Consider the following 12,295-nt stretch of genomic DNA (forward strand, 5'->3'; position numbering starts at 1 on the left):
TTCTACAATTTTGGGTGGTAGTGAATTTAATATTTGAATGAAAGAACATTAGCAGAAAATGCTGGGTCAATACAAGACACACTATGTATACATTACAGTACCGTTATTTTTTCCAGCTGTGATACCTGAAACATCTGGAAACAATGGAGATCAAAGATCTGTCTGATATCACAGCATGTACCTTTTGGCATCTGAAATGTTTCTTTTCAACACTAAAAAGAAGAAAAAAGAGCTCTTTAAAAAGGAAAATTGGTTTTATCAAGACTTTCTGCATTAAAAGGGAAAACTTAACCTGATAAATCAGCTAGATGATGGCAATATAAGCTGATGTTACTAATTGGCTGTTGCATCATATTAAAAGGTATTTATCAATTAAAAACACAATTGCCAATTAACCTTCTGCACATATGGCTAATGACCTCACCAGGGTATTGTTCAGTTACAAAAGAAACTTGAAAACACGAAGGGGGTTGGTGTCTGTTAAAGCCTGACTTAAACATATGGGGGGAACGGCCAGAGCTTGTCAAATCTGCCCAAGCTGTAAATTAGGCACCAGCTCCAGCTGTGCACAGCAGGCACTTCCACTTGGAGTGACAGAGTGGACACAAGTCCCAAAGAAGATCAGCACTTCTGTGGATCCATTACTAACATTTCAGTTACTACTGTGGGAGTTTTAGCAAAAGTCTTCAGTATGATCCAAAAATCACATTACGGGATTAAAAAAAAAATCCCGTAAGGAACAACCCACAAAGCAGCAGGCATTTGATTTTGTAGCAGACAAATTGCTGTTCCTCTCTTGCTAACAAAAATGTTGGAACAGATAAGTAGATTAAAAGAATCAACCAGAAGGCAGTTCTTGGCGCATCTTTCCCCCTGTCCTTCAAAGAAAGAGACTCTTTTTGTTTCATTGGTTTGCCTGTATTTCCTTGTTAATAATAGTTTAAGGAACTACATAATCTTTGGGGGCTCCTATTGCTTTCAGCATCAGTCTGGCTACTCCTTTGTGGGTCCTCACTTTGATGAACCAAAGTGAATCTTTGTAACTTCCTTTCTTCTTTTGCATGCATAAAGAAGCAGTTTAAAAACAACCAAACCCAAGCTTTACCTGTTAATTCCCAATAGGGAGCACTCACGCATACACACAATATTTCAGATAAAACAGCCAATTTTATGAAACCTCAGTTGACATTATGCTGCCATTTCAAACTATTTTCTGTTTTATTGTGGAACACTTAAGGTATTTACATTTGGGGGGATATATCTTGGGCTGAAGAAAATGGCATACCATAGCACCAAAGGATTAAGCAGGTTTGGCTTGGGAAAAAGATATGGGCTAATGTTTTGCCGCCCCCCCGCCCCCCAGTCGGGCTGATCACAGATGATTGACTAAGCATGCTCAACTGACCTTACCCTTCCTTAATAATAATTGTGGGAGGTTGACAACCTCAGGGAAATGAAACAGTAGGCCATTCTTCCCATGTTTTCCCTATGCCCAAGTGAGGCCCCCAATACATAGGGAAACCCTGTTACTAGAACCAATTAATCCCTTGAACATCTCACTTTAGGAAGAGTCCTGTGTGACTCAAAGCTTACGGTCAGCATTTTAAACACTAATTGAAGCAAATGTCAGCCTCACACCGCTAATACAATGTTTATGCAAGAATCATAAGTCAAATGCATGACAGAAAGTGTTGTAGCTGTTGTCAATATAAGCTTGGTTCCTCCAGATGAAGCATTGCAAGGAACCTCAGTTTGGATGTGTGTGTAAGTGCCATCAAGCCACTGGTCACACTCAGCCCCACCTACCTCACAGGGTGTCTGTTGTGGGGAGGGGAAGGTGGTTCTTCCTTAAGTGGTGGAGAAAGTCGGCATATAAAAACCAACTCTTCTTCTTTTTCCAACTTAGGGCAACCAGATGAATTTGTTCCCCAAGACAACCTATCATTAAGAGCCTTGCTTGATTGAGTTACTCTATCTCTTTTTCTGCTGCCTTCAACTTTTCCTAGCATTATTGTCTTTTCCAGTGACTCTTGTCTTCTCATAACATGATCAAAGTATGATAACCTCAGTTTAGTCATTTTAGCTTCTAGTGAGAGTTCAAGTGAATCAACTTTTTTCCTGTCCATCTTTTACACCCATATGTAGTAATGGGAACTACTATGGCATGAATTAATTTGATCTTGGTTGCTAGTGACACATCCTAAGTAATTGTTACTTTTATGTTCTTGATGTCCAGCTGTAATCCTGCTTTGGCACTTTCTGCATATCTCAAATTGTTAAAGTTCCTTCCACCAATTTTCACTCCACCTGCATCTAAATCTAATCCATCTTTCCTTATGATATGTTTTGCATTTAGATTGAAGAGATACGGAGATAGAATACATCTTTGACACCTTTGCCAAATACAAAACATTCTGTTCCTCCATATTCTGCTAAAATGTAGCTATTATTTGTGTTTCATATAAAGTATTTAGGCATCGGAGACAAGGATAACTATTTCCTTAAGCAGATACTAGCCTATGAGGCCTCTGGATTTTAGCAGAGCAAAAAGGACCTAAAACATCTTTTTCTCATGTTCAGGAATCTGAAAAGTGTGTTCAATGGCTTGCAAACTTAACTCAATATAAGAGTTGAGTGTTTAGAGAGAGATAAATAGTCATTTGTACTAACTGTGCTTTGGGCAGAACATGGATTCTGGGATATCTTTTTGTTCTTGATTGGAAAGAGAGAGAGAGAACAAGTGTTATTTCTACTAGAACAAAAGGAAATCTATTTTTTTTAAACTTCAGTTCTGTGTTGTTGTTTTTACGTTGGTTTCTTTTCTTGGTGTTAAATTGAGCTGGCAACATTACAGGCCATTTGTAATCAATGCTCTTAGAACTACAAAAATGTGTGAAGCTGCTAGCATGGAGTCACTGAGGAAGTAGTGATAGCTGTCATTTGCAGAAGCATTCTGAGCATTTCTGCTTTGTTAAAAGCCTTCCAAGGTCAATTACACAGAGATTAATTATTTTTTTGTATGAAAATCCCTTTTGTGTGGGTCAGCAAGCCTTAATGTTCAAAGAGTTTCCATTTGAAAAGTTCACCTCCCACCTCAAAATCTTAATGCAATTTCTCTGATTTCTAGATTCCTTCATACCCAGGCTATGTTAGAGAACTTAACTGAATTTCCAGAGCTAGGAAGAGGACCACAGTTGTGATGATTCTGAAGACCTTCACAGGTAGAATTAAATTTACTTGGCATTCGTTTTGCAGTACTACTAAGGTCTCGTGTTTATTTTTTGAAAGGCTTTATCCCAGGGTACCACACTGATAGGAATACGACCTTTGCTTGACAAAGATCTTAACTGTATCATGACTGGTAAAAATGTAAAAAAATGTAGTTTTCATAGCCTCTCCAGTCTCCTGTTAGCATTTCTGCCAGGCATCCAGCTGCTAAAGACACTGGCCCTCAGGGAGGACATAAATTGTAATCCTGGTTTTTCCTTTATTACTTTCTCTAAGATTACTAGATATTTTGTTGAAGTTTATTGGAGCTTTTCTTTTTAGTAGTACAACCACAACAATTAAGACAGCAGTACAATCACAACAATTAAGAAGGAGGTATGTGTGTATAAGATTACAAATCTAGATCATCGGGTTAGGTGAAGAGTTGAAAATAGAAGAGTTGAAAAAAGAAGACAAGTAAATGTTAATGACCAAATAGTTCTACAAATTCAGACGAGATTTTAAGATACTTAATTTTTGATTTTTGCCTGATAATGCCAATACCCTTGCCATTAAAGGAAGGCTGTGGCACAAAACCAAAGTCAGATCCAAAGCATGGTCGTGGAGTCAAGCTGATAGATAGGGTTGCTAACCTCTGGGTACTAGCTGGAGATTTCCTTCTATTTCAACTGATCTCCAGCCGACAGAGATCTGTTCACCTGGAGAAAACGGCCGCTTTGGCAATTGGACTCTATGGCATTGAAGTCTTTCCCCTCCCCAAACCCCGCCCTCCTCAGGCTTTGCCCCAAAAACCTCCCACCGGTGGCGAAGAGGGACCTGGCAACCCTACTGATAGATTGAAACTACCTTCCTTCTCCCCTCCTACTGCACTCTACTGAGCCTGCTGAAATTGTGTACCCGGTGTGAGGTCAGAGGATCCTCAGGAGCTGCAGTGGGGACTGAAGTGGAACAAGCAGATTAGTTAATATTATGCATCTTTCACCAACAGATTGCAGTTCTACTGGCAGGGGGAACAGCACCTTTGGATTTAACTCTTAGTTCCTGCTACACATTTCCCTCCACTGTACAAAATATATTCAGGTGCCAATTAGAATAACCTCAATAGATTAAAGCAGGAGAAAAAATACATCTTTGAGACTGGAAAGAGGAGAGGGATTTTATAACACATCACTTATTTATAAGGTTGCCAGGTCCTTTTTTGCCACTGGCAGGAGGTTTTTGGGGTGGAACCTGAGGAGGGCTGGGTTTGGGGAGGGGAGGGACTTCAGTGCCACAGAGGAGTCCAATTCCCAAAGAGGCCATTTTCTCCAGGTGACCTGATCTCTATCGACTGGAGATCAGTTGTAATAGCAGGAGATCTCCAGCTAGTACCTGGAGGTCAGCAAACTAGAAACAGCACTTCACAAGCTAGACACAATGATTATAAAGTAGTGGTATTTAATAACATATCCACCACTGATAGTATGTAGGCAAAAACATGTGTTGTTAATTATTGCCTTAAAAGTAACACCAAAGAGAGGACTATGCCTTGTTACAAACAATAATAGTATTATAGGTAAGTCCATGAAAGGGGGTGCTAACCTTCCTTTCTTCCACAGATATGCTTCTTGAGAGTAGCAATTCAGTAGTGCAGTTGTTCTCAACAGAAGCCCGGTGATCTTTCTGTTTCAGCGATTAACGCCTTTCAGGGACCACTATATCTTAAATTAGTACATAATACTAATTAACAAATAATAATTAACATGAATATGCTAGCAATTGGCTTAAACAAGGGAGAAAATAGAGAGAAGATAGAGCATCATACTCACACGCTGGCTGTTATTAACATTCTCTGCATTGGCAATTTACCAAAGATACTGCCCTTAATTTTAAATGGTGCAGTCACATGTAAGAATCAACCATTAAAGAGACAGTTACATTTTACATTACAGAAAACTGAATTCAATTAAAGAGACAGCTATTACATATATTATGTTACAAATAGCATGCTAAATCCATCGAGGTATTCAGTCCTTTAGGATACAAAGTATCAAACATGTGGATGTATTTAGATTCTTGATGCCTTAATATGAGATCCACATCAGACCTATCATATTTCTGTTGATTGAATCGCCATAACACAAAAAATGAAAGATCCTCATCAGTGTGATTATTGTCAAGGAAATGCTGTGTTAGAGGGGCCTCCAATACACGTTGCCTAATCCTGGACCTGTGTTCACTTATGCGATATTTGAGTTGTCTATGGGTTTTTCCAATGTACCAAAAATGGCAAGCACATTTTATCGCATAAATTAAATGTTTGGAATCACAGTTGTTAAAACTATCAATCATGAACTTTTGGCCAGTAGCTGGATTAATGATTTCTTTGACTGTTAGCATGAACCTGCAACTTTGGCAGGAACCGCATTTGAAATTACCCTTAGGTAAGTTGGCAACTGACTCCTCACATGCTTTATTGCTTATTAGAATGTCTCGGAAAGACCTAGTTCTTTTATATGCCATTCGTGGTAAAGACTGGCAGCCAGGCAAATGTTGGACTAAATGCCAATGTTTGTGAATCACCTGTCTAATTAAAGGAGATAATGAAGTGTACTGCAAAACGCAAGTAATGCGATCCGAACGTTGTGCCATTGATTGAGATAATAGTTGAGTTCTAGATCTATCTCGAGTTCTGGACATGGCTTGCTTAATAATTTTGTTCGGGCACCCATGTTGTTGTAATTCAACACTAAGCTGATTTGCAGCCTGTGAGAAATCTTCGCCATTTGTAGAATTCCTTTTAAGGCGAAGTAACTGGCTGTAAGGTAGGTTATCCCTTAAATGGGGTGGGTGAAAAGATTCATAATGCAACAAAGTGTTGCGTGCCATTGCTTTTTTATAAGGACGGACTCCCAATTTACCGTCCTGTGTCTTAAAGACACGCACGTCCAAAAAGGCTATTTCCAAGCTGTTGTTTTCTCCACTGAATTTAATATTCGGATCGCACTCATTAATCCATATAAGGAATTCTTTGAAGGATTCTACATCCTGCATCACCAAAAAAAAATCATCAACGTACCTAACGAAGAGATGGATCTTATCACTGAATGGGTTATTATGATAGATATAGGCTTGCTCAAAAGCAACCATATAGATGTTCGCAATTGACGGCTCTGCATAGCTGGAGGAACGACTCATCGCTGATATCAGGATCGCTGCTGATTGCCCATTAAGCTGCTGATGTTGCAATGGGAAAGGGGGGTGTTTTCACTGACTACGTGACTGTCTGCTTTCCATGACATGGCTGCGGCTGGAACAGGGTTTGCACAGGAACATGGAGTCTCTCAGGTTCGCTGGAGGTTGCCCTTGCTTCTGTTTCCTAGCGGCTGGCTGCACGGAGCTCGCAGGAGCCGCCGTGTCAATTTCAATGGAGTGTGCAGCGGCCGTCCAGTAGCGTTTGGAGCAGGTGCACAGCTGGAACAGTAGTCGTGTGCCTGCATATCGGGTTGCCAGGTCCAGTCCAGGAGTTTTAGGCTGCCCGTATGCTTTCACCACTAACGAGTGCAGCAGCACCATCCTGCCTGTGTTCCACCGCACCCAAAATAATAGGCATGCTCCTCTGATACTAGAGAGAATAGGTATGCAGCATGACTAATATCCATTCTAACTAACAGCCATGAATACCCCTCTCCTCCATGAATATGTCCACTCCCCTTTTAAAGCCCTCCAAGCTGGCAGCCATCACCACATCCTGGGGCAAGGAGTTCCACAATTTAACTATGCGTTGTGTGAAAAAATACTTCCTTTTATCTGTTTTGAATCTCTTACCCTCCAGCTTTAGCAGATGACCCCGTGTTCTAGTATTTTGGAAGAGGGAGAAAAACCTCTCCCTGTCCACTCTCTTCAAACCATGCATAATTTTATAGACACATAATTTTATAGGCACAACTCTATACATCCCTCTGCATGTGCGGAGCTCTCTCTGCTTTGAAGTGAAGGGGGAAGCCCTGGAGAGTAGCTGGTTTTGTGTGTGCCATGGGACTCTTCACAGTGTTTTCTATAGCAGTGAATTCTTGCAGTTGAAAGAAAGAGAGAGTGAGAGAGAGAGAATGGCAAAAATCAAAGAAAACTAAATGAGAGTTATCATTTTGAGAGAAAAAAGCTTGTTGCCAGATATACTCTTGATCTGGGATGCGATGCTGATGATGTTTTAGCATGATGAATCTACAGTGTAGCTAGCATAGAGAGAGCCAGTGTGGTGTAGTGGTTAGGAGCAGCGGACTCTAATCTGGAGAACCAGGTTTGATTCCCCACTCCTCGATGTGAGCTGCGGACTCTAATATGGTGAACCAGGTTAGTTTCCCCACTAATCCACATGAAGCCTGCTGGGTGATCTTGGGCCAGTCACAGTTCTCTCTGAACTCTCAGTCCCACCTCCCTCACAAGGTGTCTGTTGTGGGGAGGGGAAGGGAAGGAGTTTGTAAGCCACTTTGAGAAAAGCGGGGTATAAAAACCAACTTTTCTTCTTCTTCATAGCATGATGAGAATGATTACCACCTGAAGTTCCTAGGAGATTATAAATTTCACAGGGCACCTGTAAATGCCTTATAATGTTGTTAAACTTTCAGTTGTGCTGGAAGTATTAAAAACTCATTTACAGATCCCTGTGATTAATGCTGGTCCTAATGGTCTGACTCATTTCAACAAATTAAGCACTTAGTGCCATTTAAGCTGGTCTTTTCCCATCATTACCTTCTCTCTTGTTAATTATTTTAAAGTTATCGTTTCGTCTCTGTGTAAGTCATAGACAGAAGTCATTAGTTCTTTGTGGAGGGTTTCTTTATTCCTTCATGTAATTTGTCAACCTGCATGATGGAGCACATTGTCTCCACCTGTAATTACCTTTTGTAATCACCGCTGCACCTCTCCTCTCTCTTTTATTATAATATTTGTGTGACAGGGCAAGAAACAGTATATTTAATGGAGTGCTCTCATTTAGGTCTTGTTATCCTTGTTGCTAACACTTCAGAATGATCATTCACATGACAATACACAGCCTTTGATTCTGCAGTTCTCCTTCTAATCTCTTGTCGTCTTGTTTGTGGGCTTCCTAGAGACACCTGGTTGGCCATGGCATGAACAGACTGCTGGACTTGATGGGCCTTGGTCTGATCCAGCAGGGCCTTTCTTATGTTCTCGCTCCTTTCCTTTCTTTCACTTTCTCTGATTCACACATGCAAGGTCATCCCTTGATAACTTCCAACTGAAAATGTGATCTGCCTATGTTAAATAGTACTGCATTGTGTGCATGCATGTTATGTCAGCTCTTTCTGTGGTACACAGCCTTGGTGACTGCTTCAGACAAGCACATTACCACTTGATATTGAAGTGCCCTGGTTGTCTTATAGAGTCCAATGAAGACAACTAGGAGGAGGTTCAAAAGAGCAACAGTTCTTTATTTAGCTAAACACAGACCTGGGGGTGAAATAACCCACAAATAAGATGTGCAGAGTTACTCACCCGAGAAACAAAGGAAAGTCAGTATCATTTATGCATTCACATGGGGCAGGCCCATGGTTGTTGACAAGCAGATTGATACACAAAAGCACCAATGGATATTAAGTGTCTACTTCACTCTAATTAGCATAACCTATAGATATTGGCTGTCTCTAAGCAAGTTCTAGGTCTTGTGATCTTAATAACTAGAAAACACATTCCTAAGGATGAAGGTAATTCAGAGCTCTCTACTGGTGAAAGGCCGTACCAAGCACAGAGAGCATGATTTGTTGGCTCATGGCTCCCGGATGCCAACTTCCCAAAGCTTCCATGTGTGTGCGTATGAATACATAGTGTTCTAAACCAGTCCTTATATCTGGGCATTACAATACTAAAGGTACATTGTAAAGCCTGGCATATTTCTGTCCAAACTTTAGTATGTAAACAGCTTGAGAGCTGGTGTTGTGTAGTGGTTAAGAGTAGCAGACTCTGATCTGGAGGACTGGGTTTGATTCCCCACTCCTCCACATGAAGCCTGCTGGGTGACCTTGGGCCAGTCACAATTCTCTCAGAAGTCTCTCAGCTCCACCTACCTCTCAAGGTGTCTGTTGTGGAGGGAAGAAGAGAATGAGATTGTAAGCTGCTTTGAGACTCCTTAAGGTAGAGAAAAGTGGGGTACAAAAGCCTTCTTTTCTTGGCTTTAAGGCCCACTACATGTTATTTCTCTGGGTCCACAAAATCAAATGTGTGTGGTGAGTTCTGTGCTGGGACTGTGTTTGCAGGTGTGCATGATTCAAACTGAGGCTATAGCACATGGGTTTAAGCCTTCCCCCTCATGCCATTTTTCCTCATCTGGGGGCCCCAGGGTGGCGGTATTTGGCCATCAGTATACTTGGAGCCTCCAGTGAGACAAATAGCACCTTGTGGGGCAATTTCAGGTCAGGAAAAAGGGAAAGCTGAAACTTTATTTTCCCTTGTGTCACGTTATTGATTTGAATTGGGTCTGTGCATGCCTGGGGTTAAGTTCCCATCAAACATCTTGCAATGTGTACCTAGGGAAAACATAGAATGAATGTTTTAAGATCCCCTCCTACTTTGTTTTATATCTTCAAAAGCCTCTCAGAATGCAAGGGGCCTTCCACTTAGGGATGCCAGCTCTAGGTTGGGAAATATCTGGAGAGTTTGGGGGTGGAGTCTGGGGAGGGTGGGATTTGGGGGGGACACAGACATCAGCAGGGTACAATACCATAGAGTCCACCCTCCAAAGCAGCCATTTTCTCCAGGGAAACTGATTTCAGTGATCTGAAGATTGTAATTGCGGGAGATCTCCAGACTCCACCTGAAGGTCCCACCCACAGCATAAAATAATTAGGAGATGCTCCATTGTGTACAGCTCTGCATGTATGCAGCTCTGCATATTTGCATAATGCTTAGGGAATGGGCCTGAGCTCTGTACGCATGGCAGGTAGGGCAGTGTTTGAAGGGAACACCAGTAGAGGAACCTTTTGATATGCATACAGTTCTGCACATATGAAAAGATGGTTGAACTCTCTAGTAATTTCTGGCATAGCTAGTTAATATGATCTCAGGTAGGAGATGAGAGATCTTTCTCTGCCTGAGGCTAGGGTTGCCAACTCTGGTTTGGGATTTTCCTGGAGATATCATTTGTGTGTGGGTGGGAAGAGTGGGGTTTGGTGAAAGAAAAGACCTCAATTGGGTATAATGTGGGCAGCACCTGCATTACCTGATACAGAGCCCCAGTCATGGGATTCAGTTGGGTATAATGCCATAGAGTTCACCCTTCAAAATCGCCATTTTTCAGGGGAATTGATCTATGTAGTCTGGAGATTAGTTAATTCTGGGAGATCTCCAGGTGCCACCTGAAGGTTGGCAGCCATACTTCCACCTGTGACAAAACCAAGTGTTAACATGTGTGTTTTGATATTCTTATTTATCACATGTGATAAATATACTAGATAGCTGTGTCAGTTTCTTCCCAGGGCATGTGTTCTTCCACATCTACTTCTGGGTTTTTATGAGCCAGAATTTGGATTGAACCTGATGTGCAAATTAGTATCCCAAAAATTACATTGACATGTATCTTAAAATAGCAAACTCCAGAAAGATTACAGTAATACTTTCAACTGATATCACTGCAACTAGCTTTTCACTGACAGATTCTCCCAATTAAAAAAAAACTAATTAAATACCATATTCAAAATAAGTTTTGATTTCTGTACCTTGGAATTTCCTGGTGGTCATAGACTCTTACAGTGCAATCCTAAAAACACTTTCCTGGGAGTAACCCTGCTGCATAGATTTCAGTAGGACTAAGTGTGTGCCTGTTTAAGATCACTGTCTTATTCTGTTCTGTCGAATGGCTCAGTTTCCTGATTAAGTTGTTGTTAAAATGCAAAACCTGGAATATCATGTATGAGCAGAATTGCCATGTACAGAAGAAACGGTTACTCAGAGGACATGAGCTGCATCATTTGTACAAACTGGAGCTGCCCTCTGCATTTTCATATGTGTATGAATGTAAACAGAGGATGAATAATGTCATGCTTTATGTATGTGATGGGAAGTAAGTATTAATACTCTTCAGTCAGCAGATGGCAGTGTAAGTTTCATTTTTAATACATCACCCATTCCTGGGGTGTTTTTTTCCCCAAGTGAAAAGATCCAGACCCTTGGTGTAATTAAAGCAAAACTTTGTAAAATAACATGAGCTATTCACCTGCTTCCCTGACCTGGATGGCCCAGGCTAGCCTGATCTCGTCAGATCTCAGAAGCTAAGCAGGGTGAGCCCTGGTTAGTATTTGGATGGGAGACCACCAAGGAATACCAGGGTTGCTGTGCAGAGGAAGGCAGTGGCAAACCACCTCTGTTAATCTCTTGCCGTGAAAACCCCAAAAGGGGTCGCCATAAGTTGGCTGCGACTTGACAGCACTTTACACACACACGCTCATCTGCTAGTTCCTGCTTTTTAAGCCATTGTTAAAGGCATAGCCACTGTTTAGCTGAATAACTGGCGATAACTATCATCCTCCCCTCCCTTCTGACATAGCTCCATAAAGAAAATTCAGTAGTTAAAATGCCAGAAAAGGATCATCAATAGCCCCACAAAAATATGTCTAATTTTGCCATGTTTTATTTCCAGACATGGTGACAGAAAATGATATGATTGATAAATGTTTGCTACCTCTGTGATTATGTTGGAAAATTTCCAGTATAAGAATTGGAGAGGCAGGTTTTTTTTTGCAGGATATCATTGGTTAATAACTCTCATTTTACATTCAGTTATCAGGGAGAATAATCACCCACAAGTTTACATCCTGCCAAGAGAGAAGCTAGTTTGACATAATATTATATGACCCTTATTAGTAACCTGAACGTTATCAGAATTCCATCTGCTGCAGCCCAAACTGCCATCGTAGTATCAGTATATATCTATATGAAATAGTGATACATTTGAAGAAGAAGAATTAAAATCATAATGCATTTAGTATCCTGAAATAAATACATAAATAATGAGATTTGAAATGAATATTCATTTGCACTGGATTTCTGAATCCTTCACACCCACTGACCC

Source organism: Euleptes europaea, chromosome 4, assembly GCF_029931775.1.
Source record: "Euleptes europaea isolate rEulEur1 chromosome 4, rEulEur1.hap1, whole genome shotgun sequence".
Taxonomy (NCBI): Eukaryota; Metazoa; Chordata; class Lepidosauria; order Squamata; family Sphaerodactylidae; genus Euleptes; species Euleptes europaea.